Raw genomic sequence first — 26359 nt, 5'->3', positions numbered from 1 at the left:
AATGAATCTAACTCCCTGTGCCTGCTCATCTTTCCTTCAGGAGAGTCCAAGTAGGGCCACGAGCATGGTTAAGGACTGGAGCATGTCTGGGACTGCTTAGTCTGGAGAAGAGAAGGCTGAGAGGGGACCCTGCCAGTGTTCACAAAGACCTGCAGGGTGGCTGGCAGGAGGATGGAGCCAGGCTCTTGTCAGGATACCCAGTGGCAGGAGGAGGTGCAATGGACATCAGCTCAACCTCGGTGTGAAGAGAAACCTCTTTGGTGTGAGGGTGCTGGAGGCCTGGAGCAGGCTGCCCAGAGAGGCTGTGGAGTCTCCTTCTCCAGAGACTTTCAAATCCCACCTGGATGTGTTCCTGTGTGCCCTGCCCCTGGCAGAGGGGTTGGACTCGCTGACCTCTGGAGGTCCCTTCCCATCCCCCTTCCTGTGCCTCTCTTCCTTTCATTCCTGCCACATCTCTAAACAAATTCTCCAATAACCACTGCTGGTTCCTCTCCCATCAGCAACTGGATTGGACTTGATTCATCTCCACAATTTCAAGTTGCAATTCATTCTACACAAAACATCCTGCCAGGAAGGTGGAAGGCAGCCTAACATCTGCAGTCTGAGAGCTCACAGAGCAAGAGAGGCTGCTGCACGCTCAGGAAACAGCAACCTGCAGCCTAGGACTGAAAATGCTGTGCTGCCAAGCCCCTCAGACCCAGAGGGACACTGGCACAAGAGTTAAACACAAGATGTTCATCTCACCTCTTTCCACAGGTCATCTCTGCTGATGGGATTTCAATTTGGACTTCCATATGTTTGGATTAAGCATAAAGGGAGGGGGGAAAGCCCCAAAGCTAATTTAACTTCTCAGTTAAAGATCCAATGCCAGCAGCAATGCTCACAGGTCAGAGCCTGGAGGAAATGCAGCAGTGCTTGCCTACCTTGGGGGACTACTGCCTACCACTGACTAATTAAACTGCCCCAACCAAACTCAAAACCACAGAGCTGCTGGAATGCCAAGGACTGCCTGAGGCACAGGGTTGCATCCAGCACGACTTTAACCCCCCAGTTTCCCAGCCCCCACCGCTTTTGCTCTCTTTACTCCAAGATGACTCTGCTCCATTTTCTGAAGCCACTGCTGAAAGCTCTTCTGAGCTTCCCCTCTGCTGTAAAAGCCTCTTCTTGTGTCATCTCCTCCTGGACACCTTGCCAGGGAGCTGAACTTCACAGCTGCTCTAAGACCTCCGTTTCCTCTCCCAGACTTTCCTTACATCCCTGGTGGGAACAAGGCTGCCAGCAGCCTGGCTTCATTACTGAGGGCTCCTTTTCAGCAGCCAACGTCAGGGCCCAGGATGAGCAAACACAGAGTGATAGATTCTGACAGTTCACAGACACCACTGCCAGTCTGAGCTGTCATCAGGCCTCGGTTTGGCTGTTGGCTTGGACATCAAACCTAACCATGTTGGTTGCAGGAGAAGGAAGAATCACAGCACCACAGAACTGCTGAGGCTGGAAGAGACTCCTGAGCCTATCCAGTCCAACACCCCCCCAGAGCTCACAGCCCCACCACTGCTGCCAACCACTGCCACCAAACCACCTCCCTCAGCACCACATCCAGGCAGCTCTGAAACCCCTCCAGGGATGGGGACTCCCTGGGCAGCCTGTGCCAGTGCCTGAGAACCCTTGCTGGGGAGAGATGGTTCCTGATATCCCCCTTGAAGCCCTGTGTACCCTTCACCTTGGACATGGTAAGTACTGAACATTTGCTTTCAGTTGGGACCACTGAATTTTCTTTCCTTCCTTCCCACAGAGACTTTAGCAACCTATTCACAGGCACTGCTAGGAGGGAAGAAGCCAAGTTCCACCTGGTTGTTACTCAAGATGCTGTTTCAAGGAATGCACCTGTCCTTCAAACTGTTTGTTTTTACCTCCACATCATGCACCTCTCTGTGTGTGTATGAGTAGATGTCTGTGTGGGAGTGAAGAAACAACACTGCACGGGGAGATTGGCAGGGCAGGGAAGAACAGAAGCACAGGAGAAGGAGTGTAGGTAGGACTCAGCCAGCTTGGGTGGGGAGGCTGCTCACACTGAGGGAAGAAGGAAGGAAGCAAAAGGAGAGTGTAGGGTGCTAGAGCAGGTATCTGGGGAGGGACTTCTTACAAGGACAAGGGACAGTGGCTGTGAGCTGGGGGAGGGGAAACTGAGAGTGGAGATGAGGAAGAAATTCTTGAGAGGGAGGGTGGTGAGACACTGGCACAGGCTGCCCAGGGAGGCTGTGGTTCTGCGATCCACAACCGCCCTGGAGGTGTTGAAGGCCAGGCTGGATGAGCCTTTGAGCAAGCTGTGCAGGTGGGAGGTGTCCCTGCCCATGGCAGGGGGTTGGAGCTGGGTGAGCTTTAAAGTCCCTTCCAACCCAAACTGTTCTAGGATTCTATGAGTCTACTCCCAGCACCTTTCTTTGCAGAGAGAACCTCTGTCTGTCTGTCTGTCTGCCCATCCTGAGCTATCCCATCTATTCCTGCAATGGTTTCACCTTGAATGACCTGGTCTAGTAGAGGTTGTCCCTGCCCATGGCAGAGGGGTTGGAACTAGATGATCTTGAAGGTCCTTTCCAACCCAACCCAACCCATTCTATGCAATTATGAATCTATGAACCCTACAGTGTTCTCAGGAGGGTAACACATCTGGGCTGTGGAGCACCAACAGCAGGAGGAGGTCTATTGGGTCTAGTGGGAGGTGTCCCTACCCATGGCAGGAGGGTCTGAACTTGATGGTCTTGAAGAGCCCTTCCAATCCTAGGATTCTGTGATCCTTTTGAACGACTAAGAGTTAAATCCTCCCAAGGCAGGTGAGAAGGACACAGGAGCTGCAGGACAGGGAGCTAGCAGCACTGGAAACTAGTCAGGCAGGCTGGCAAAGGCAGAAGGTGTGCTTAGCAAGGGCAGGTGACTGTCTGTGGGGGGCAAAGCTGCCTCGTCTCTCAGCACAGGCAGGCACACAAAGCATCTTTTGTGCTGCAGCCACAGCAGCAGCGCAGCCTCAGGCAGGGTAAGAAGCAGCTGCAGCGCTGAGCGAGACACTGACCTGCACATCAGCCTCAAGGACCTGCAGCAGTTTAGGATTCAGCCCTAAATAACACAGTTGTATTTCAGACACTGAACCCAATCCCCAGTCTGACAAAGTTGGGCAGCCATCGGCCAGGACCAAAAGAGCAAGGGTTGGACTGAATGCACATCAGCTGATTGGTTGGAGAGGGCTCAGAGAAGGCCACAAAGATGATCAGGGCTGGAAATCCTCCCCTGTGGGGCAGCCAGGGAGAGCTGGGGCTGTTCAGCCTGGAGAGGAAGTCTCCCTAGAGCCTTCTCACAGCAACCCTCCAGTGCCTGAAGGGGTTCCAGGAGAGCTGGGGAGGGACTGGGAGTGCCAGAAGGAGGGACAATGGCTTTGAGCTGGGAGAGGGGAGAGTGGAGAGGAGGAAGAAACTCCTGGGAGGGAGGGTAGTGAGACACTGGCACAGGCTGTCCAAGGAGGCTGTGGATGGTCCCTGCTTGGGCTGGTGAGGCCTTGAGCAAGGTGTCCCTGCCTGTGGCAAGGGGGTTGGAACTGGATGAGCTGTAAGGAGCCTCCCAGCTCCAGCCGTTCTGTGATTCTGTGGCTGCCACTGGCCTGGCTTGCTGGGGCTTGCTGGTGGCCATGTGAGGGCAGGCAGCCCCAGGCCCTGTGCTCCTTCAGCTGCTCCCCAGCTCCCTGCATGGGTGACATTCAATCTGCAGCAGCAGGAGTGGTGTCTAACAGCTATCAAACAACAAATTAGCTGCTTAATCTCTTTAAAGCCAAGCCTGTCAGAGCCTCAGGCTGCTGTGCTCTGCCCGCTGAAGCTGGGAATTGCAGCTTTTAGAACGCAAATGAATTTCCCCTGCTCTTTGGCGTGACCTGTGTGACCTTATCTCACATCTGTGACTGGCTGCCAGCGATTCTGTACACTGCAATTCCCAAACAGCTGCTGGCCAGGGCAACACAGACTCAGCCTTGGCTGCCTTTGAGGCAGCAAATAGGCTACCACATCCCCACTCCAGAGCAGTGGGACAGCGCTGGGCTGGGGAACAGCTTTTCTGTGGGCACTGAGAAGTGTCACACTTTGGATCACAGAATGCCTTAGGCTGGCAGGGACTTCAGACATCACCGACTCCGACCTGCCTTGTCCTCCTGCAACAGCCAGGCCATGGGCAGGGATGCCTCAACTAGGCTTGGCTAAGGCCTCCTCCAGTCTGGCCTTAAACACCTCCAGGGAGGAGGCAGCCACAGCCTCCATTCTGGAGTCTCACCACCCTTGTGCTGAAGAACTTCTTCCTCAGCTCCAGCCTAGCCCTGCTCTCCCTCAGCTTCAAACCATGCACTCCTTTCCCTCTCTTCCCTGCAGAACATCCCAGCTCTTTGCTGCCCAGAGGGAACTGTTTTCCATCAGGCATGGCAGAAAACTCTTTGTTAGGTGGCCATGCCAACTGTGCTTGTTGGCAGGGTGAGTTTCTTCACAAAAGACACAGTGGAGCTGCAGACTTCCTTGCCAGGAGGTAGCACAGATTAAAAAACGTCCATGGAGATTCAAGAGGTGACCTGGCATAAATATGTACTGAAGGTTTTCATTACCAAGGGTGCCAGCCTGCTTCACCCAGCCACAGGCCATGGACTGCTGCAGTGCTGGGCAGCTTCTTACACCAGCAATGTGCCCGGTGGACAGGAGGGGCAGTGCCATCCTGGGCTGCATTAGAAGGGCTGTGGGGAGCAGGTCAGAGAGGTTCTCCTGCCCCTCTGCTCTGCCCTGCTGAGGCCACATTTGAAGGACTGTGTCCAGTTCTGGGACCCTGAGGTCAAGAAGGACCTCAGGGAACTGCTTGAGAGAGTCCAGCACAGAGCCACAGAGATGCTGAAGGCAGTGGAAGATCTTCCTCACCAGGAGAGCCTGAGGGAGCTGGGGCTGGGAGCTGGGAGAGGAGGAGCCTGAGGGCTGCCCTCAGTCATGGTTACAGAGATGTGCAGGTGAGTGCCAGAGGCTGGAGTCAGCTCTGCTGGGTGATGCCAGGGACAGCACAAGGGGCAGTGGTGGAAGCTGAGGCAGAGGAAGTTCCATGGAAACAGGAGGAGGAATTTTGTCCCTGTGAGGGTGCCAGAGCCTGGCACAGGCTGCCCAGGGGGGCTGTGGAGTCTCCCTCTCTGGAGACATTGCAGAGCTGCCTGGATGTGTTCTGTGTGATCTGCTCTGGGTGCTGCTGCTCTGGCAGGGCTTGGCCTGGCTGAGCTCTGGAGGTCCCTTCCAGCCCCTGGCACTCTGTGATACCCCTGTCCTTTTCTCATGGCTTGGTTAGGCAGCCTGGGCCTGCAATGCTTCATTTCTAAGTTACATTTACCTTTTACATTTTTCTAAACACTGTAGATTGGGCAAAGGGTCAATAGTAAAATCAATCCAGACTTGAGTGGGGAGGTTGGCACTCTGGGAGGGAGAGTCACCCTCCAGGGAGACCTGGACAGGCTGCAGGAGTAGGGTAGCAAGAGCCATATGAAGCTCAGCAGGGACAAGTGCAGGGTCTTGCACCTGGGAATCCAGAACCCAGGAGTACAGCTCTGACTGGGATCCACCTGGCTGGAGAGCAGCCCTGTGCAAAGGGACCTGGGGGTCTTGGTGGGCAACAGCTCAATATGAGTGAGCTGCAAAGAAAGCCAGCAGGATGTTGGGTGGCATCACCAGCAGAGACAAAGAAATCCTTGTCCCACTCTGCTCAGTGCTGGTCAGACTACACCTGCAGCACTGCCTGCAGTTTTGGTCCCTGCTGTACAGAAGAGCTGTGGACAGGCTGGAAAGTGTCCAGACAAGGGCCAGGGAATGATCAGGGGACTGGCAGCCCTGGCCTGTGAGGAGAGGCTGAGAGCTGGGTCTGTTCAGCCTGGAGAAGAGGAGGCTGAAGGGAGACCTTATTGTCATGGAGCAGTGCATAAAGGGAGGCTACCAGGAGGATGGAGGTTCCCTTTGTACAAGGAGTGCCATGGCAAAGACAAGGGGGAGTAGGGCAAGTTACTGCTGGGGACGTTCCCATTGGGCTGCAGAAGAAAATGTTTGCCCCTGAGCACAGTCAGACACTGGAATCATCTCCCAAGGGAAGCAGTGGAGTGCCCTGCACTGGGCAGTTTGAGGACTCAGCTGGCAGGGTGCTGGGCCAGCTGCTTTCAGCTCTGCTGTGACCTACAAAGGTTGGAGTAGATGATCCTTGGGCTCTTCTCATTCACCAAAGTGAAACAGACCTGAACTCCAAGTTCAGCAAGCATGGCACAAAAGCAACAAGCTCTCACCTCACACAGGCATGTCCCAGGTATCAGGAGCAGAACTCTCAACCTACCCCACTGCAAACGACACTGTAGTGACATGGAAACATTTTCTTACCAGTAAGGAACTCTCAGAGATCCCACAAGTGGCATTTGCCAGCTGTGTTCAACCTGATGCACCTCAGCTGAAACAAAACTGCCAGCGAGGCCATGCAGAGGTTTGGATGTTTTCAGGTCCACTGAGTGGAGTGAGTACAGCAGCAGGTGAAGTGCCCTCTGCTGCTTTAAGGGAGACCTTGTGGCTCCTTGTGCAGAGCCAGCACAGCAGTGCCACCCGCACCTCTGCTAACCAGGACCATTTCCTGGCAACAAACGGCCAGGTTAATGTCATCAATCATCACAGAGTGCATCAGGTTGGAAGGCAGCCTCCAAGGTCAGCTTGTCCAACCCCCCTGCAGTCAGCAGGGACACCTCCAGCTCCAGCAGGCTGCTCAGGGCCACAGCAAGTTTCCCAACTTTTGCCTCTAAAGGCCATCGTGATAAGCAGATGACAAATGGCTGTGGAAGTCATTCCCTTCTGCCTCTGCCATCTGCCCAGGCTCAAACCACACATCTACGAGAAGCCTGCAGAGAGGAGGTCTACAAAGGCCTGCAGTGACAGGATGAGGGCAGTGGCTTCAAAACAGAGCACAGCAGACTGAAACTGGATGTGAGGAACAAATTCTGTACCAGGAGGGTGGTGAAACACTGCAACAAGCTGCCCTGGGAGGTGGCTGGAGCCTCTTCCCTGGAGATATTCAAGGTGAGGCTGGACAGGGCTCCGAGCAACCTGATCTGGCTGAGGATGTCCCAGCTGACTGCAGAGGGTTGGACTGGATGAGCTTTGGAGGTCCCTTCCAGCCCAGCCCATTCTGTGATCTGGCTGGGGCATGGCCACACAGGGCAGTGCCAGCAAGGCAGAGGAGAGGGTGGGAGGGAGGCCAAGGCAGCAGCTAAAGGCCAAACCTTGCCCTTTCTGTGTCTCTTGTCCAGACTGTGCTGGAGTGAGGGCAGAGCCAGCTCCATCCCCTGAGCTCCTCAGGTTGTGCCTCCTGTTAAGACCCCTGCAGCCCATCTCACTCCTGCACAGGCTGGCAATGCACTGCACGTTCATTTGCTCTCCTCAGCTCTGACACCAGCCTCTTGGCTCATCCAGCCAGACCTCCTTGCTTTAGACTCCCACCCTCCCTGCCTATCCTTTTTGTCCCTTCCTTGTTCTCAGGGGTTTGTGTTGCACCTCCCTGTTGCTACGTTCCCAAAGCCCACCTCTTCCAAGAGCCTTTGTGACTTTGCAGGTGATGACATCCTCTGGATGATTCTTTTTTTGACTCCCAGCAGCTGGAACTGATTTAAGCAAATGTTACACCCAGTGTGTCACTCACCCAGGGAAGCACACACACGCAAGGCTGGTGCATGGCAGGTTAATTCCAACAAGAAAGGTCCAAAGGCAGTGAAGTGAGGGGAGTGAGAGAAACAGGACTCAGCAGAATCTATCATTTCTCTCTGCCTTAACAACAATCTGTACCTGCTGTCTGCCTTCACCTCTTCTCTTCACTAGGTGCGGGGTGCACTAGCTGCTTGCTTTGCACATCCAGACAGCCTGGATAACAGAGTTCTAAACCATCAAACGTTCCCCATGCGAAACGTACAACATTCACCCTCACACTGTAACCTGGGAAGACAAAAACCATTTTGCCAACCCATTTTCTTCTGAACTCCTCACACTGTTGGGGCACACATTCACTTTTTAATTGGCAGCACGAAACTCTGGGTTTATTTATGCTTACACAGCTTCTCAAGTAACAGGAATGAAAGAGACAGCAGGGCAGAGAGATGGACTTGCTAGCCTACAGCTACCGAACGATGTGAATTTAGTCCGAAGTGATTTCAGACACAACGTGACAGAAATTTGGCTGCACCTTCTAGGAGAAAGGGCAAACATTTTTCCCCGAGCAAAAAGTCAAGAGTAAGTATTTTATTGTGTAACCAACTTAGGACAAACAGCATTTTCAGCATGTAATTTGCAGAAGCAAGATTCCAGCCAAATTAGCCACTCTGAGTCAGTGCACCAAAGGATCAGGCAATCAGAAAAGCTTCCTCTAATTCAACGGAGAAGCAGAGCCAGAGAGACTCGGGCGACAGTCGCTCCGGAGACTGGGATGAATACTTCAAGTGCAACTCGGGCAGCTCCAAACTACGCATCCAAGCACCACCCAAATGACAGATCTGACCATTTCCTTCGTCATCCATCAGCGCTGCCATCAACAAAACCTCCGCTCTGCCTATCTGTGGCTGATGACCACGACCCGTGCGTGCAGCAACAGCCTCAGCTCCGGCTCCAAACCGCGCTTGGTAGCAGCGCTCCTGCTCCTCAGCCTGTGCCACCTCCTGCTCTACACTGCCCTTGCTCAAAGCCAAATTCAAATACCCCCTGGGCGAGACTTGCTCACCGCCACAGCCTGTGTTACGAACAAATCCCGGCTCGGTTGCTCCCCACCCTGTCTCTGCACAGCCATCGGTTCATTTTCCAGCAGCGCCGCCCCGGCCCCGGCTCTCCCTGCCCCACTTACTGATCTTCTCCTCCCCCCGGGAGAAGGGGAAGCAGCAGAGCTGGCCCATGGCATCTGCCGCCTGCTTCTCCTCCTGCTGTAGCCGCGCACCTCCAGCGGAACCGCAGAGCCGGCTCCGGGCCGGGCAGGGATCGCGGCGGCTGCTGCTGCTGTGCGGGAGGCGGCCAGAGCAGGCCCCGCCCCGGCCCCGCCCCGGCCCCGCCCGCCCCGGCGGCAACGCCAGCCCCGGCCGCGCCGCAGCCAACCCAGCCCCGGCAGCTCCACTCCCAACCCAGCCCCGGCCGCGCCGCAGCCAACCCAGCCCCGGCAGCTCCACTCCCAACCCAGCCCCGGCCGCGCCGCAGCCAACCCAGCCCCGGCAGCTCCAGTCCCAACCCAGCCCCGGCCGCGCCGCAGCCAACCCAGCGCCGGCAGCTCCACTCCCAACCCCAGCCCCGGCAGCTCCAGTCCCAGCGCCAGCCCCGGCAGCTCCAGTCCCAACCCCAGCCCCGGCCGCTGCACTCCCAGCGCCAGCGCCGGCAGCTCCACTCCCAACCCCAGCCCCGGCCGCGCCGCAGCCAACCCAGCCCCGGCAGCTCCAGTCCCAACGCCAGCCCCGGCAGCTCCGCAGCCAACCCAGCCCCGCTACTGGCAGCCCCAGCAGCTTCACTCTCAGCCGCAACCTCAACCTCGACAACCCCAACCCCACCTGCAAGCCTAACCCGAACAGTCCCAACCGAAACAGTCCAAATGCCAGCGCCACAGCCCCAGCTCCAGCTCCATCTGCAGTCTGAGCTCTAACCCCAGTCCCAGCCCCAACCCCAAACGCAAGCTCACCTCCAGTCCCAGCCGCAACCACATCACCAGCCTAAGTCCGAGTCCCGTCCCCAGCCCGTGGAGGTAGTGGGCACAGCTCGCCCCCTGCACTACCCGGGGCCATGCTGCCTCACAGCCAGCCACTCGGCCTCCCGTTTCCCCCTCTTCGGAAGCAGGGATGAGCACTTAGCAAAATTAGACACCGTATGGCCACCTTCAATAAGGCACCGGCGGCTGTGTGCCTCCTGCCAGCTGAGGTCCTCCACACAGAGGTGACAAAGGGCAGACAGGGTCCTCAGCTGGGCTCGAAATGTAGGTATTCAGCATTTACACTCAATAAATTGCTTCTCCTTCTTCCCTCCAGAAACAGAACTGAGGTTGTAAAAGCAAGCAAGGACAGAAGCTGGTCCTGCTGTGGGGAGAGTGGCAGTGCCAGCAGGAGATGCTGAGACACAATCTGGGATTGTTCAGATTTGGTGGGGACTCACAACAGAGGGGCAGCAACAGAGCCAGGCACTGGTGCTCCTCGGCAGGGTCTGTACTATGAGTGTGGGAGGTGAAAGTCACCTGGCAGATGCAATAAAAGCCTTTCCAAGGTAATAAAACACGAACACGAAGCAACACCAGCGCAGTCAGTTAGTGATTAAAGGTGAAAAATAATCCAAGGCAGTCTGCAGGGATCAGAACTAGTCCTGACATTACTCAACACAGCCATTAACTACCTGAAAGTAAATAAGCAATGAGACACCCAAGAGTGGAAGTCTGCATCAGACAGGGAGGCAAGGAAATGAGTGAGCACAGCCTGTATGGCTTTGCTAAACTGAGTCTCTCCATCCCAAGCAGGTAAATAACCCCAAGACCAGAGGATCCCTGAGCTCCCTTCCAAAGTGGCACTTGTGATTCCATGGCATCTACCGTGTTGGAGCATTCTTGCCTTCACCAGAACCCCAGCGGCTCAGCTGCCCACCTGTTTTGTCTTGCTGTTCACTGAACACCTAAAGGAAAGAGACAAACAGTGCCAAGGTGCTCACACACTGTTATCCACCAGGGCGCCTCTGCAGGGAAAGGAAGGACTGGGAATACCCTGGCTGCAAACTGCTGTCACCCTACAAGGTTCCCTTAGACAAAGGAGGTGCGTGAGAGGTGTGCAGAGAATCACAGACTGCACTGGAAGGGACACTCAAAGCTCATCTTGTCCAACTCCCCTGCAGGCAGCAGGGACATCTCCAACTAAAGCAGGCTGCCCGGGGCCTCAACAAGTTCGACCTTGCATGTCTCCAGGGATGGAGTTTCCACCTCCTCTCTTGCCACCCTGTTCCAGTGTTTCATCATCCTCACTGTGCAGAACTTCCTCCTGATGTCCAACCTAACTCTGCCCTGCTTCAGTTCCAAACCATTGCCCCTGGCCTACCCTCACAGCCCCTTCTGAACAGTCCCTCCCCAGCCTGCCTGCAGGTCCTCTTCAAATACTGAAATGCTGCTCTAAGGTCTCCTGGAGCCTTCTCTTCTCCAGGCTGAGACTGAGACACTGAATTCCTTGAGGCCAGCCACAATGCCAACAGTTCCTCAATGCCCCACAGACCTTAAAAGCTGAGCTCACACTGCCACTACAGATAGAATTGGTCCTTAACACTCAATATTAATATGAGGGGTGGATAAAGCATGCAGCTGTTTGCCTTATCACAGTGAGAAATAGGTGATAAAGCTCATAATGCTCTTCATATTCTAAAGACCAATACTTGCAGTTGAGAGAAGAATCCACCTAGCACCAGAGGAGGGTTTGATTTCTGCTGCTGTTAACCCATCCTTTGGCAGTGCTCTAGTTTGCATGGCTTGCTTAACCAATCACCCAAGGATTTAAGCAGCGGCAGAAATTCTGCCCCCAAAACGTCTGAGTGCTTCGTGTTCCAACTGCTCCTTGATTCACTAAATGATCTATTTGCTTTCCTGGCTGCAACAATCTCAGTCTGGAGAAGCCTGTGAATATTCCATCTCTCTTGCAGAGATAAGGCAGCTTATCTGAGAAGAACAAGTGTAGTATAGTTAATGTGTGTGTAAGGCATGGTTCCCTAGGAAAACAGAACTGCCTTTAGGCTCAGTGCTAATCCAAAACTAAAACACATCATAAGAAGGGTGCCAGATTGTAGCATTGTTTACTATTTCCCATCACTACTCTGCTACTGATGATCATTAAACCACCTGCTGTTTTAAGGACGATTATCTGCCAGCAGCGGAAGCACACCAGCAGGCTGGGCTGCACGTTCTGAAGGTAACTGTTAGTTATTGAGCTCAGCATCCAGAGAAAGCCTCTGCAGCTGTGCAGCAGCCTCACTGCAGGAGATGCTGCCAGCCTAAGCACCAGCAAAAAGAACATGACCCATATTCTGCAGTGGAAGTGAATTAAACATGACTACTACAGGGCACAAGTGAGAGTGTTTCTAAGAATGAGCAGTGCCTTCCACTCTACTCAGGGTCAAAACAAAACCACAGGCAATACTTCAGGCAAGAAAACAAATATTCTCCACAAGGAAAAGAGAAAAGAAGGGGGGGGGGGGGGGAGAAGAAAAAAGAGAGAACTGTTCACAAAAGACATCAAACAGTGGCCAGACTGCAGGTGTCTGCAGCCACAGACTGGCTACTGAATGATAATAACTCCAGCCATAGCTGGCCCAAACAGACAAAGAGTGGACTGACCCCAAAAGACACTGCTCTGCTTTTTGTTGGGAGGCAGAGAATCAGAATCACAGAGCCACAGAGTGACAGTGTCAGGGGCTGGAAGGGACCTTCAAAGCTCAGCCAGGCCAACCCCTGCCAGAGCAGCAGCACACAGAGCAGATCACACAGGAACACATCCAGGCAGCTCTGCAATGTCTCCAGAGGGAGACTCCACAGCCCCCCTGGGCAGCCTGTGCCAGGCTCTGGCACCCTCACAGGGACAAAATTCCTCCTCCTGTTTCCATGGAACTTCCTCTGCCTCAGCTTCCACCACTGCCCCTTGTGCTGTCCCTGGCATCACCCAGCAGAGCTGGCTCCAGCCTCTGGCACTCATCTTTGGATCTTCATAAACATGAATGAAGGCAGCCCTCAGGCTCCTCCTCTCCCAGCCCCAGCTCCCTCAGGCTCTCCTGGTAAGGAAGATCTTCCGCTGCCTTCATCATCTTTGTGGCTCTGTGCTGGACTCTTGCAAGCAGTTCCCTGAGGTCCTTTTTGAACTGAGGGGCCCAGAAGGTGGAGGGCACCTTGGGAGTGACACTGGGGCTGGAATCTTTCCAGCTAAGGAATGGCAAGGTGGTGCAAAACCAGCAAACAGAATTGCTTGGCCTCCAGCAAGCAGGAATTATGATTTGGAATCCTGGAGAGTCTCTGCTCAGAGCAGATAAAGACCACGAGAAACTAAGGGTATTCAATCTAAGCAGAGGCAACTGCAGCCTTCTTAGTGCTCCTGAATGCTGTTCAGCTGATCCAGAAGAACCTGGCAAAGGTTTCTTTAGATGATGCTTGTGGTGCAAATTAGTCAGAAGTGGGTGAGGAAGCAAAGCTGCTCTGCATTCCAGTGCAGTGCTCCTGCACTCAGAACCTAAGCTGTGCTCCCAGATACACACACAGCCTGCAGAAGGCAGCGTCTTGCTCTGAAAGGTTGTTCTGGGAGCACCTGGCAAATCAGAAGCACAATCTCCCCTCTAGAAGAAGAAGCAGAGATAAATAAATCACCTGTGGACTTGCCCAAATCCTCCTGTGTTGGCCAGTGCAGGCTCTGCACCCGTGTCTGTCCCACACTCGGTTTGCAATGCAAGGTGTGAGTCCATCCCATTTTCTACTTCCAATCCACTTTTTCTGAAGCAAAAGCTTAAATGAGTCGACTAAAGGGGTTTGAAAGGCTGTGATGTTCTAGTTCTCCACTGGCTGGAGAAAATTCCTAGGAACACATGCTAGAAGGAAAAGAATTCTAGGGAGTGGGCACCAGGAGTGCCTATTTTAGCTGTGCTTTTTAAAACCACATCAAACACTTCCAGGGGAACCTCCCCACTAGTATGTGCTTTACAACACTGCCTTCTAGAGAGCATCTTGTGCCTGTGCCCTGTAAATCCCTGTGCCTGGGAGTGTCACTGGCTGAGGGCACTGCACCTGCCCAGCCTAGCTGGGCTGCCTGCCTTCTGTATTCAGCACAACCCCAGGGTGAGGCTCAAGACCAAATGTGCCAACTGTCCACACTGCTCCCCCTCAGGAGTGCAGCCTGAGCAAACAGCTCCTCTGGGGGGAACCCTCGAAGAGATTCAAGCTTTGCAGAGTGCTCCAGAGTAACTCTTTAGAGGTCTCCAGGGAGACCTCAGAGCAGCCTTCCAGTACCTGAAGGGACTCCAGGAGAGCTGGGGAGGGACTTTTGACAAGGGCTGCTCTGAGACAATGGCTTTGAGCTGGGAGAGGGGAGAGTGAGAGTGGAGATGAGGAAGAAGTTCTTGAGAGTGAGGCTGGTGAGACACTGGCACAGGCTGCCCAGGGAGGCTGTGGATGCCCCTGCCTGGAGGTGTTGCAGGCCAGGCTGGATGAGGCCTTGAGCAAGCTGTGCTGGTGGGAGGGAGCTGGAACTTGGTGATCTTTAAGGTTTCTTCCAGTGTAAACCGTTCCAGGATTCTGTGATTCTGCTCCCAGCACCTTTCCTGGCAGAGGCAATGTGTCTGTCTGTCTGCACATTCTGAGGTATCCCACCTGCTCCTGCAGTGGTTTGCTGCCTGAGGGCAGCTGTACAAGCTGGCCCTCAGAACAGAGGCCAGCACACAAGAATGTGTCCTCCTGGACACAGGAGACTTACAGACGAGCCCCAAAGCAATGACAACACCCAAAGCTGGAGTGAGCTACACTTCACACTTCAGGGTCTTCTCACTTTATAAGTCTAAGCCTCTGAGACTTATCAAGCATTTCTTTAGTTAAATATTCAGTTGGCTTCTGCTGCTGTGGCAAAGAAGGATTGAGGAATGTGTAACAGTGAGGGGGCAAGGCTGAAGGATATGTTCCTAAACCAAATTGAATGCAGATTCCTCCATGCCACATGTGGAAGCACAGTGCAGTGTAATGATTCTGCTCTTCGGATCACTTAGAGGCTTGCTGCATGTACCTGAAATTTAGCTGGCCAAGGGTTGCAGAGAGAGGCTCTGACTACAGCTCCTCACTACTGCAACACTCTCCTGATCTCCTGCTGCCATGGGAGCTCCAGAGCCCACATCTGTTACCTGAGAACACTGCAGAGGTCACAGACTCAGAATTTCAGAGAATGGCTTGGGAAGTCCTCAGGAAATAAAATGTTTAACATGCTGGTCTCACAGAAGCAGAGAATGGGTTGGGTTGGAAGGGACCTCAAAGCCCATCCAGTTCCAACCCACTGCCATGGGCAGGGACACCTCTCGCCAGCACAGGGTGCTGAAGGGCTCATCCAGCCTGGCCTTGAGCACCTCCAGGCAGGGACATCCACAGCCTCCCTGGGCAACCTGTGCCAGTGTCTCACCACCCTCACTCCCAAGAATTTCTTCCTTCTCTTCACTTTCACTCTCCCCTCTCCCAGCTCAAAGCCATTGTTGCTCTTCCTGGCACTCCAGTCCCTCCCCAGCTCTCCTGGAGTCTCTTCAGCAGCTGGAAGGCTGCTCTGAGGTCTCCCCAGAGCCTTCTCCTCTCCAGGCTGAACAGCTGCAACTCTCCCAGCCTGTCCCCGCAGGGAAGTTCCTTCCTGCTGCTTGCTGAAGGTGCTGGTTAGAATGCAAGCCAGGACTCAGCTGAGATTTCAGGTGGTCCTTCCTGTGAAATTTTCATTTACTCAAGAGGTACTTGACAGCACTCCAGCAGAAGGCTCCTGAAAGATGCACTTTCACAGCCTGCAGAGCAAGCACACGTTGACTGTTCAGATACCTTTCTCTCTGAAGTTCTGGCAATCACTTGTAAGAGGCTCTTGCTGCTGACCTGCTGCTGAGAACAAAATCCCAGCACACTGGGACCTTTCTCAGTCTTTTGCAGTCTCAACCCAGTGTGCCAGTGCAAATGTGGCCTTTGGTGCTCTGCAAATAAATAGCTGCCATTAACTGAAGGGACCAATGCTGTCAGCAAGCACACAGCTACATTTGCAAGGTAGTGTCAAAGGCTTGGCATGATTCATGGGTGGAAAAAAGAGGAAAGTAGCATCAAGTCAGCAAAGCAACCCAAATACAGATTATTCTAAAGGCCACAACTAATAGGGTTTGGGTGATTCACAGGTTCACAGAATGGGCTGGGTTGGAAGGGATCTTCAAGACCAGCCAGTGTGAACCCCCTGCCATGGGCAGGGACACCTCCCACCAGCACAGCTTGCTCAAGGCCTCATCCAGCCTGGCCTTGAACACCTCCAGGGAGGTTGTGGAGCACAGAAGCACAGAATGGGATTGAAGCACACATTCTGTGCTTCTGTGCTCCATAACCTCCCTGGGCAACCTGTCCCAGTGTCTCCCCACCCTCACTGCAAGGAATTTCTTCCCCATCTCCACTGCAAGCCATGGCAGTAGTGTCAGCTGGAGCACTCTCTTCTGCAGACAGCAAATGTGCTGAACTGTTAAGCTCTGCTCTAGGTACAGCAGTTGAAGCAAACTTATTTTGGGAACAACTTTGCTCCCAGTCATTCCTAAAAAGACAGAAATGGGGCACTGGGAAATATTTTAGGATCTAGCCCACATGCTGGAGAATGTGGTAAATATTTAGTCTAGCAATCACTGACTGTAACTTTAGAAAGCTGCTTCTGTCCTTTTATTTGTTTTATTTTATTGCTGTTTCAATTTCTGCTCTGAGGGTGAAAGCAGGCATGGAATTGGAAATGATCACTCATGAACAGGCACGAGCAGTGCAGCCTTTGCTAATGCATCTCTGAAGCAAGCAAACTGCACTTGCAGGTAACCCTTTCAAGTTTGCTCACAGGCTCACAGATGGCAGGGGTTGGAAGGGACCCAAGGAGATCCCTGAGTCCACCTCCCCTGCCAGAGCAGGACCACACAATCCAGCTCAGGTCACACAGGAACACATCCAGACAGGCCTGGAAAGGCTCCACAGAAGGAGACTCCACAACCTCTCTGGGCAGCCTGTGCCAGGGCTCTGGGACCCTTCCAGGAAAGAAGTTCCCCCTTGTGCTGAGCTGGAACCTCCTGTGCTGCAGCTTCCATCCATTGCTGCTTGTCCTATCCCAGGCAGCAGTGAGCAGAGCCTGTCCCCCCCTCCTGACCCCCAGCCCTCAGATAGTTATAGACATTGATTCAATCCCCTCTCAGTCTTCTCTTGCCCAGCTTTCAGGGAGCTGCAGAGAGCAATGAGCTTTGCCCTCAGCCTCCTCTTCTCCAGACTGAACACCCACAGCTCCTTCAGCTGCTCCTCACCAGCTCTGCTCTCCAGACCCTTCACCAGCTTAGCTACCTTTCTCTCCAGCCCCTCAATGTCCTTGTGGTAAGGGGCCCAAAACTGAACCCAGTATCGAAGATGTGGCCTCAGCAATGCTGCGTGGAGGGGCACAAAGCTGCCACACATTGCTGATACAAGCCAGAATGCCATTGGCCTTCTTGGCTACTGTGGAGAATCTCCTTGAAGAGCACAGGTGCATCGTTCATAGAATCATAGAATCAAGCAGACTGGAAGGCACCTCCAAGCTCAGCCAGCCCAACCTAGCACCCAGCCCTGGCCAAGCAACCAGACCATGGCACTCAGTGCCCCAGCCAGGTTTGGCTTCAACACCTCCAGCCACAGCCACTCCACCACCTCCCTGGGCAGCCCATTCCAATGCCAATCACTCTCTCTGACAACAACTTCCTCCTAACATCCAGCCTCAACCTGCCCTGGCACAGCTTGAGGCTGTGTCCCCTTGTTCTGTTGCTGGCTGTCTGGCAGCAGAGCCCAACCCCACCTGGCTACAGCCTCCCTGCAGGCAGCTGCAGACAGCAATGAGCTCTGCCCTGAGCCTCCTCTGCTGCAGGCTGCACACCCCCAGCTCCCTCAGCCTCTCCTCACAGGGTTTGTGTTCCAGGCCTCTCACCAGCAAAACTCATAGAATCACAGAATGGTAGAGGTTGGAGAGCACCTCTGGAGACAGTCCAAACCCCTGCCAGAGCGAGATCACCCAGTGAGGGTCTCCCAGGTACACACCCAGGCAGGTTTTGAAAGTCTCTAGAGAATGAGACCCCACAGCCTCTCTGGGCAGCCTGGGCCAGGACTCTACCACCCCTACATTTAAGAAGTTCCTTCTGATGTTTAGATGGAACTTCTCACGAACACATTTGTGCCCTTTACCCCTGGTCCTGTCACTGGGCACCACTGAGCAAAGCCTGGTCCCATCCTCCTGACACCCACTCTTTAAGCACTGATCAGCACTGATGAGCTCCCTTCAGTCTGCTCTTCTCCAGGATGAACAGCCTCAGGGCTTTCCTCAGCAGAGATGCTCCAATCCCCTCAGCATTTCTGTAGCTCTTCTCTGTCCCCTCTCCAGCAAGTCTCTGACCTTCCTGAACTGGGGAGCCCAAAACTGGACACAGTATTCCAGAAGTGGCCTCAGCAGGGCAGAGTAGAGTGGGAGGAGAATGACCCTCAACCTCCTGGCCACACTCTTCTTGCTGCACCACCCTAGGATGCCTTTGGCCTTCTTGGCCAAGAGAGCACATTGCTGGCTCCTGGTCAGCCTGGCACCAATGTAAAGTTCAGAAAGAATTCAACACATGCTTCTAGAGGAGCACCTGGGTCACAGAATCACAGACAGAGGGGCTGGAAGGGACCTCTGGAGATCACCCATTCCAACCCCCCTGCCAGGTGCACATCCAGGCGAGCTTTGAATGTCTTCAGCAAGGAGACTCCACAACCTCTCTGGGCAGCCTGCTCCAGGGCTCAGCTCCCTCCTCATTTCTTGCATAACGAAGTATATTTGCCATGAAATGCAATGCTTCATGTGCAAATACCACTCCTCCTACCAAAGACACCCCAACAAGCCTCCTCTTCTCCCAAAGGCTCCACAAAGTCCAGAGCAAGCAATGCAGGCTTCTACTAGCCAAGGTGTTCTGTGTTGGCAAAGGACAGAAGAGAGGAGTGGGGAAGGACAGCTCCAGACCTGCCTGCACGCGAAAGAGAAGGCAGATGAGCACTGCCTGGGTATTGTACAGCAGAATTCCATAGGGGAATGCTCTTATTTGGCAATAAGAGTGCTTTGTTCCCACTCAGCCTGACCCACTTTGCACGTGTGCTTAACTAGGAGCAGGTTTATGTGTCAGAAAGCCTTTTGTTTGCTCTCTTGCTGAAGGCAGTCCAGTTCAGTAGCTAGGCTTTGTGACACAAAACACCTTCAGCATTTAAACAACAATCCAAGTGAGCCATGAAAACAGAGCCTGGGGATTGAAAACGCAGCAGTGGCAACTTCAGTTTCCTCTAAGAAGAGGTTTCATTGGTAAAAGGGTTTTGGAAGAGCCTTCAGTCAGCAGTGGCCTTCTGCTGTAACTCCTGAGCTGGGGATGGTCACTCACAGTCCTTGAAGGCAAATCTGCTCTTTGCAGAACACCAAGTTACCGCAGAGGCTTCTCCAGTGGCTGCCACAGGCTCAGCTGGAGTGTCTCAGCACCTCAGAAATCAAGCTGCTGACCCAGAGTAAAGCCATCCAGTCTTGAGAGGGCAGGAGGAGCTCACCCTTCCTGATCCAGAGGCGGCTGAACAGAATCTGTGGTGCCACCTCAGGCTGCCGAGCCAAGCACACACAGCCAGACACCTGCTCAGGATGCAATCAGCAGGCTGAGGAAACAGAAAGCAGAGGTGGATGGAAACCTCCAAGTGCCTGTGCCTATGTCTAGTGGACGTGGGTGGATATCTGACCTGGGCCTGCCCACAGAAGGCTCCTGATCTATTGGTGCTCCCATGGAAACCAGCGGACAGCCAAAGGCTACAGCATCAGCCTAGAGATGGCAGTCAGCACCTGAGCAGCACTGATATCTGTCCCTGGGCCCAAGGGCTCCTTGCTGGCTCCACAGCACAGGCAAGGGAGGTACTTTAATGCAGAGAGGCAATATCAGGTTTGAATGTTGCAAAGGAACAGAGGAGTGCTCAGGGATACAGCCCAGGGGGACTGGAACATCTGGCTCATGAGGAAGGTCTGAGGGCTTGGGGCTGAGCAGCCTGAGGGGAGCTCAGTGATGCTGACCAGTACCTAAAGGATGGGTGTCAGGAGGATGGGACCAGACTTTGTTCAGTAGTGCCCAGTGGCAGGACAAGGGGCAACTGGCACAAACTGGGACATGAGAAGTTCCATCTAAACATGAGGGAGAACTTCTTTAATTAAAGGGTGCCAGGACCCTGGCCCAGGCTGCCCAGAGAGGTAATGGAGTCTCCATCTTTACAGTTATTCAAAGCCCACCTGGCTGCTATCCTGTGCAACCTGCCCTAGGTGATCCTGCTCTGGCAGGGGGGTTGGAGTGGATCATTTCTAGAGGTCCCTCCCAAGCCCTCCCACTCCATGAGTCTGCAAAAGGCAGTGTGAAGAAGTTATTTCTTACCCATTGCTTGGCCATTTCTTACTGGCTGTAAATGGCACCATTCCACCTGCAGTGGTTCTCTTCTAACCCACCTTCTCTGGTAGACTTTCAGAGGGCTGAAGCTCCTCTCCTGTGAGGGCAGCCTGAGAGAGTCATTCAGTCTGGAGAGGAGAAGGCTCTGAGGAGATCTTATTGTGGCCTTCCTGTATCTGAAGGGGGCTACAAGAAGGCTGGGGAGGGAGTCTGTAGGGCATCAGGCAGTGGGGGGGACTGGGTGGAACAGAGCAAAACTAGAAGTGGGGAGATTCAGACTGGATGTTAGGATGGATGCTGTTCTTCAGCATGAGGGTGGTGAGACCCTGGCACAGGTTGCCCAGAGAGGTAGTGGAAGCCTCATGGCTGGAGGTGTTTAAGGCCAGGATGGATGTGGCTCTGGGCAACCTAATCTAGTGTGAAGTGTCCCTGCCCTTGGCAGGGGGGTTGGAACTGGCTGATCCAGGTCCCTTCCAGCCCTGACAATTCCCTGATTCTTTGGGGCAGAGGGATCAAAGCCAATTTGGGCTGTCCTTGCCTAGGTGGCTGACACAAAGGGCCCACAGGCAGACTCCCAGGAAGTTCTCTGTGCTGCAGGGGTGACACCTGCCAAGCATTGGTACCCAACAGCTCTGGGTAAGTTGTCCTACAGAGGGGAGCTGCAGATTTCCCTCCTGCTATTGTGTTTTAAGTTGGATCTTAAATGATTGGTCTTCATTTGCAGAACAGAGGACAAAGTTCAGCAGGTACTGGGGTGGCCTTGCTGGTGTGTTTAAGAACAAATGAGAACTTCAAGTCATTTGGCAAGCTACTGCTAACATCATGGTTTAGCTTGTGCTTGATGGAGTCCTGCACTTACACCCTCCTGCTTACAGCAGAGAGTTGCTGTCTAGGAACAAGAAATGGCACAGCCTGATGCATCAGCCTGAAATTATGTCCACTGAATTACGGACTGCTCTGCCCTGCTGAAATGCCACCAGGAGCACTGCACCCAGTTCTGGGGCCCCCAGCACAAGGACAAGGACCTGTTGGACAGGGTCCAACAACAACAACAGCAGCAATTTGTTTTCCCTTCACTCCACATCCCTTGAATTACTGAGAAACAGGAAGCTGAGAAGAGCTTCATTCAGTGGCAGCAAATGAAGCAGACCTGCCTTGTGCCACAGGAGTTACATACTCTGTGTACCAGATCCTATGCAGTAAGCAGGCACCAACCAAAGCAACATGCTGGCCAGGAAAATGGTCAGAGTGAACCCAGTTCTCCTTTCCTGACCTGCTCAGTGAGTTTGTCCTTCACAGGGCCTGCAGCGACAGGGTGACGGGCACTGGTCTGTGACTGAAGCACCGTGGGGTTAGGCTGGACATCAGGAGGAGGCTCTGCACAATGAGGGTGTTGAAATACTGGAACAGGTTGTGGTGGAGGACCCACCCCTGCAGGTCAAACTTGGAGGGACCCTGAGCAACTTGCTTTAGTTGGAGGAGTGACCTCATTGCTGTCCCAAACTACCTGCAGGGAGGCTGTAGCCAGGTGGGGTTGGGCTCTGCTGCCAGGCAGCCAGGGACAGAAGAAGGGGACACAGCCTCAAGCTGTGGCAGGGCAGGTTGAGGCTGGATGTCAGGAGGAAGCAATGCACAGAGAGAGTGATTGGCACTGGAATGGGCTGCCCAGGGAGGTGGTGGAGTGGCTGTGGCTGGAGGTGTTGAAGCCAAGCCTGGCTGGGGCACTTGGTGCCATGGTCTGGTTGGTTGGGCAGGGCTGGGTGCTAGGCTGGGCGAGTTTGGAGGTCTCTGGTTGATTCTATGATTCTATGACTGCAGGGGGGTTGGCCTAGATGAGCCTTGAGGATCCCTTCCAACCCAATGCAGTCTGTGAAGCTGTGCCTCTAGGGAGTCAGGGTTTGCTTTCTGCAGGTGAGCACACCTTGAAATGATGGCTTACACATTTTCACTGGATTTTTAATATCCTAAATCCAGCATCAAATCGATTCCTTGGACACCAAAGTCTTTGTGAGGAAAAATGTCTTTAAAGCAGAAGTACTTAAGGTACCAAAGAGCTGCTGGATGTTATTAAATTGTATTTTCTACCATACTGTTGGACTGTGAAAAACCAATTCTGTCTTTCTTATATACTCAGCTCACATTCTGAGCGATGTGAGATATGCTTTTGTGCCTCCCTGGCGGATTTGCTTCCTCAAGGATCCCACTGTCTCTACCTATTTCTGACAGTCATTTCTGGAAAATCTTCTTTCCACTTCTTTTCAACTGGCATGAAAAGAGATCACCTCTTCAAACCTCCTTCTGGTGCAGAAGAAAAAGACAATAGCCCTTGAAGAGAGTGCTGAGGGTTCCTTAAAGAGACTTGCAAAGATTCCCCTGTACAATAAAGCAAATACAGATTCATAAATCACAGATTCACAGATTGCACTGGGCTGGAAGGGACCTTTGAAAGTCATCTTAGCCAAGCCCCCTGCAGTGAGCAGGGACATCTCCAACTAGAGCAGCCAGACCACAGAATCATGAACCACAGAACCACAGCAGGTGATGTGAAAGTTTAGTTAAATTCAGTATTAGAAGATGAATGACTTCTGATCATCGTCTTCCAGTGCTGGGCTCTCCAGTTCAAGGGACAGGGATAGACTGGAGAGGGTCCAACAGAAGCTATGAGGCTGCTGAAGGGCCTGGAACACCTGCATGAGGATGAAAGGCTGAGAGCCCTGGGGATGGGTAGCCTGGAGAGGAGAAGGCTGAGAGGGGATCTGAGCAATGGCTACAAATAGCTGAGGGCTGGGGGGCAAGAAGGTTCCAGGCTCTTTTTGGTAGTGACAGGACAAGGAACAACAGGTACCAGCTGGAACCCAGGAGGTGCCACCTCAGCATGTGGAGAAACTTGTTTGATGTGAGGGTGCTGGAGGCCTGGAGCAGGCTGCCCAGAGAGGCTGTGGAGTCTCCTTCTGTGGAGACTTTCAAGCCCTACCTGGATGTGTTGCTGTGTGCCCTGCCCTGGGTGCCCTGCTCTGGCAGGGGCTTGGACTCACTGATCCCTGGAGGACCCTTCTGTATATAACTCCTGGTTTCTGTTCTCCACTCCCCTGCCTCGGTGTTCAGATTGCCAGCAACCAACTTTATCCCCTCAGCCTGGACAGCCCTCACTCTGTCCCAGCTCTCACCTCTGAGAGATGTGACATGGGAAGAGCCACTTTTCCTGCCCTGCTGACTGCAACCTAACCTCATCTCCCTCTCTGTCACAGTGCTTATGTTGTGGGCACAGACACAGATACTAGAGGATATCAACACGCACAGGGATCCTTTCACAAGTGTCCTCCTACCTGCCCATTCAAATGCACCCACAGCATACAGAGGGGGTTTTCAGGTGCATTTAATCAGGTGAGAGTTAAGAGCACAGTTGTGCAATTACACTGCAGTGCAGCACGGTCAGAACCAGGGCAGATCCCAGCAGAGGAGTGCAAGAGCAGGTGAGGGTGCTGTGGAAGGTAATGCTGGACTCCAGACTGTTGATATGGTCAGTACCCACCATGCTGTATGATTCCATGATTCCTGTCTTTAAAGCTCCCCTATCACACTCTAACAAAAGGCTTGTTACACATTTGCCAGCATTAAAGCTCAAAGCCAGGGATATGAGGATCTGCCCTTAAAATAATGAAATCCTATTCTGAAATGGCAATTCTGCCTTCAAACCATGTTTCCTTTCTCTCCCAGTCAGCTTCTCCTCCTCCTTGCACACACAGAGGATGTATCGATACAGCTTCTAACTGCTGTTGGCAAAGTAATATGAAAACACAGACTCAGAGTGCCAGGATGAGCCCAAGGATCATCTACTCCAACCTTTCTAGGTCACAGCAGAGCTGAAAGCAGCTGGCCCAGCACCCTGCCAGCTGAGTCCTCAAACTGCCCAGTGCAGGGCACTCCACTGCTTCCCTTGGGAGATGATTCCAGTGTCTGACTGTGCTCAGGGGCAAACATTTTCTTCTGCAGCCCAATGGGAACGTCCCCAGCAGTAACTTGCCCTACTCCCCCTTGTCTTTGCCATGGCACTCCTTGTACAAAGGGAACCTCCATCCTTATGGTCCGTGGTAATGAGGTCACCCCTCAGCCTCCTCTTCTCCAGGCTGAGCAAACCCAGCCACAGCCAGATGGTGCCAAACCCCCACCCCATTATGACAAGAGCTACACCAAGGAGCAGAGAATTCTTCAGCAGCAGAGAATTCTCTAACACAGAAGGACCTCCCAATGCAGCCACACGAGGTGAGACACATCACTAAAGCTGAAGAGAGCATCCACCGAGTTTAAATGCAAGAGCAGTGCAGAGGAACCAGCAGAGGACTCCTCTGCTCCCAGCTGTGAAAGGGAGGTGTTTGGTGTGGCAGGCAGCAGTGCATCACCACTCCCCACTTGTTGCTCATCAGCTTCTGGGGTAACAACTGAAATGTTCTTCTGCCATGTCTAAAGAGCAACTTTTCTAAGTCAATACTCTACCTATGGTTCTCTTAGGAAATAGTGCTTGAGGGAATCACAGAATGGTTTAGCGTGGAAAAGGCCTTCAAGATCATTGAGCTCAACCCTCAGTCCAACCCCACCATGGCCATCAAACCATGTCCCACAGTGCCATGTCCTCACATTTCTTGAACACCTCCAGGCATGGGGACTCCACCACCTCCCTGGGCAGCCTGTGTCAATCCCTGACCACTCTTGCAGCAGATTTTTCCTCATCTCCAACCTAGCCCTCCCCTGGCAGAATTTCAGGCCATTTCCTTTTGTTTATACCACCTGAGACTAGGGAGGAGAGCCCAACCCCCACCTCACTGCAGCCTCACTCAGGGAATTACAGAGAGCTCTGCCCTCAGCCTCCTCTTTTCCACACTGCACACCCCCAGCTCCCTCAGCTGCTCCTCCCCAGCCCTGTTCTCCAGACCCTTCCCCAGCTTTGTTGCCCTTCTCTAGACCTGCTCCAGCTCCTCAGTGTTGTTCTTGGAATAGACCTAACCCTCCTCTGCCTAGCACACAATATCTGTTGCTTTTTAGGTGGGCAAAGAGTTATTAAGCACCCAGCATGCACAAAATTGCACCAGCCAGCACAGAGTGAATACACCCAGCACAAAGAGTGAGTGAACTGCTACATCTGAGTGCTGCAAATAGCCTGTGGGCAGCTGCCCAAGACATTTTTATCCCCATGCCGTATGACTGCCACCTCACTAGCTAAGATTTGGGAAGGGTGCCATAGATGTGCAACAAACTCAAGAGCAGCTACAACCCCACAGAGAGGAGAACATAGAAGCCAGCTGCAAGGGAATTACAGGAGCACAGAATGATCCAGGTTGGGAAAGACAACTTTGAGATCACTGAGTCCAACCTATCACCTAACACCTTCTGATGAACTAACCCTTGGCACTAAGTGCCTCATCCAGCCTCCTCTTAAACACCTCCAGGGACTCCACCACCTCCCTGGGCAGCCCATTCCAATGGGCATTGCAGTACCAAGGTAAGAAAGGCTAAGAAGTTAAACCAATGGGACTTGGAGTATTTTGGAATTCTAGTAGAAGAAGGAAGGAAAGGTAAGAGATAAAGCCAGGGAAGGAAAGAATCACACAATTGTTTTGGTTGGAAGAGACCTTCAAGATCACTGAGTGCAACCATTCTCTAGCTGGCATTAAACCATGGCCCTCAGCACCACATCTCTGCATCTTTAGGGGCGGGGATGCAACCACCTCCCTGGGGAGCCTGTTGCAGGGTTTGAAGTGAAGAAATTGCTCCTGATCTCCAGTCTAAACCTCCCCTGGTGCAAATTCAGGCCTATCACTTTTTACTAGGGAGAAGAGACCAACTTCCATCTCACTCCAGCCTCCCTTCAGGGGGCTGCAGAGAGCAATGAGGTCTCTCCTCAGCCTGCTCTTCTCCACACTGCACACCCCCAGCTCCCTCAGCTGCTGCTCCCCAGCGCTGTCCTCCAGACCCCTCCCCAGCTTCACTGTCCTTCTCTGAACACACTCCAGTCCCTCAATGTTCTTCTTGGAATGAGAGGCCCAAAACCGAACCAAACACTCAAGGTGTGGCCTCATCAGTGCTGAGGGGAACAACCCCTGCCCTGCTGCTGCTGACCTCACCAC

The 26359-nt window shown here is 53.3% G+C and overlaps 1 protein-coding gene across 5 annotated transcripts in view; it reads right to left on the bottom strand.

Annotated features, from left to right (window-relative positions):
* AKAP7 (A-kinase anchoring protein 7) overlaps positions 1-26359 on the bottom strand; it is a 121910-nt gene that overhangs the window by 34842 nt on the left and 60709 nt on the right. The window lies entirely within an intron of this gene.

Source organism: Pogoniulus pusillus, chromosome 33 (genome assembly GCF_015220805.1).
Source record: "Pogoniulus pusillus isolate bPogPus1 chromosome 33, bPogPus1.pri, whole genome shotgun sequence".
NCBI lineage: Eukaryota > Metazoa > Chordata > Aves > Piciformes > Lybiidae > Pogoniulus > Pogoniulus pusillus.
This window is presented reverse-complemented; position numbering and strand designations above follow the sequence as displayed.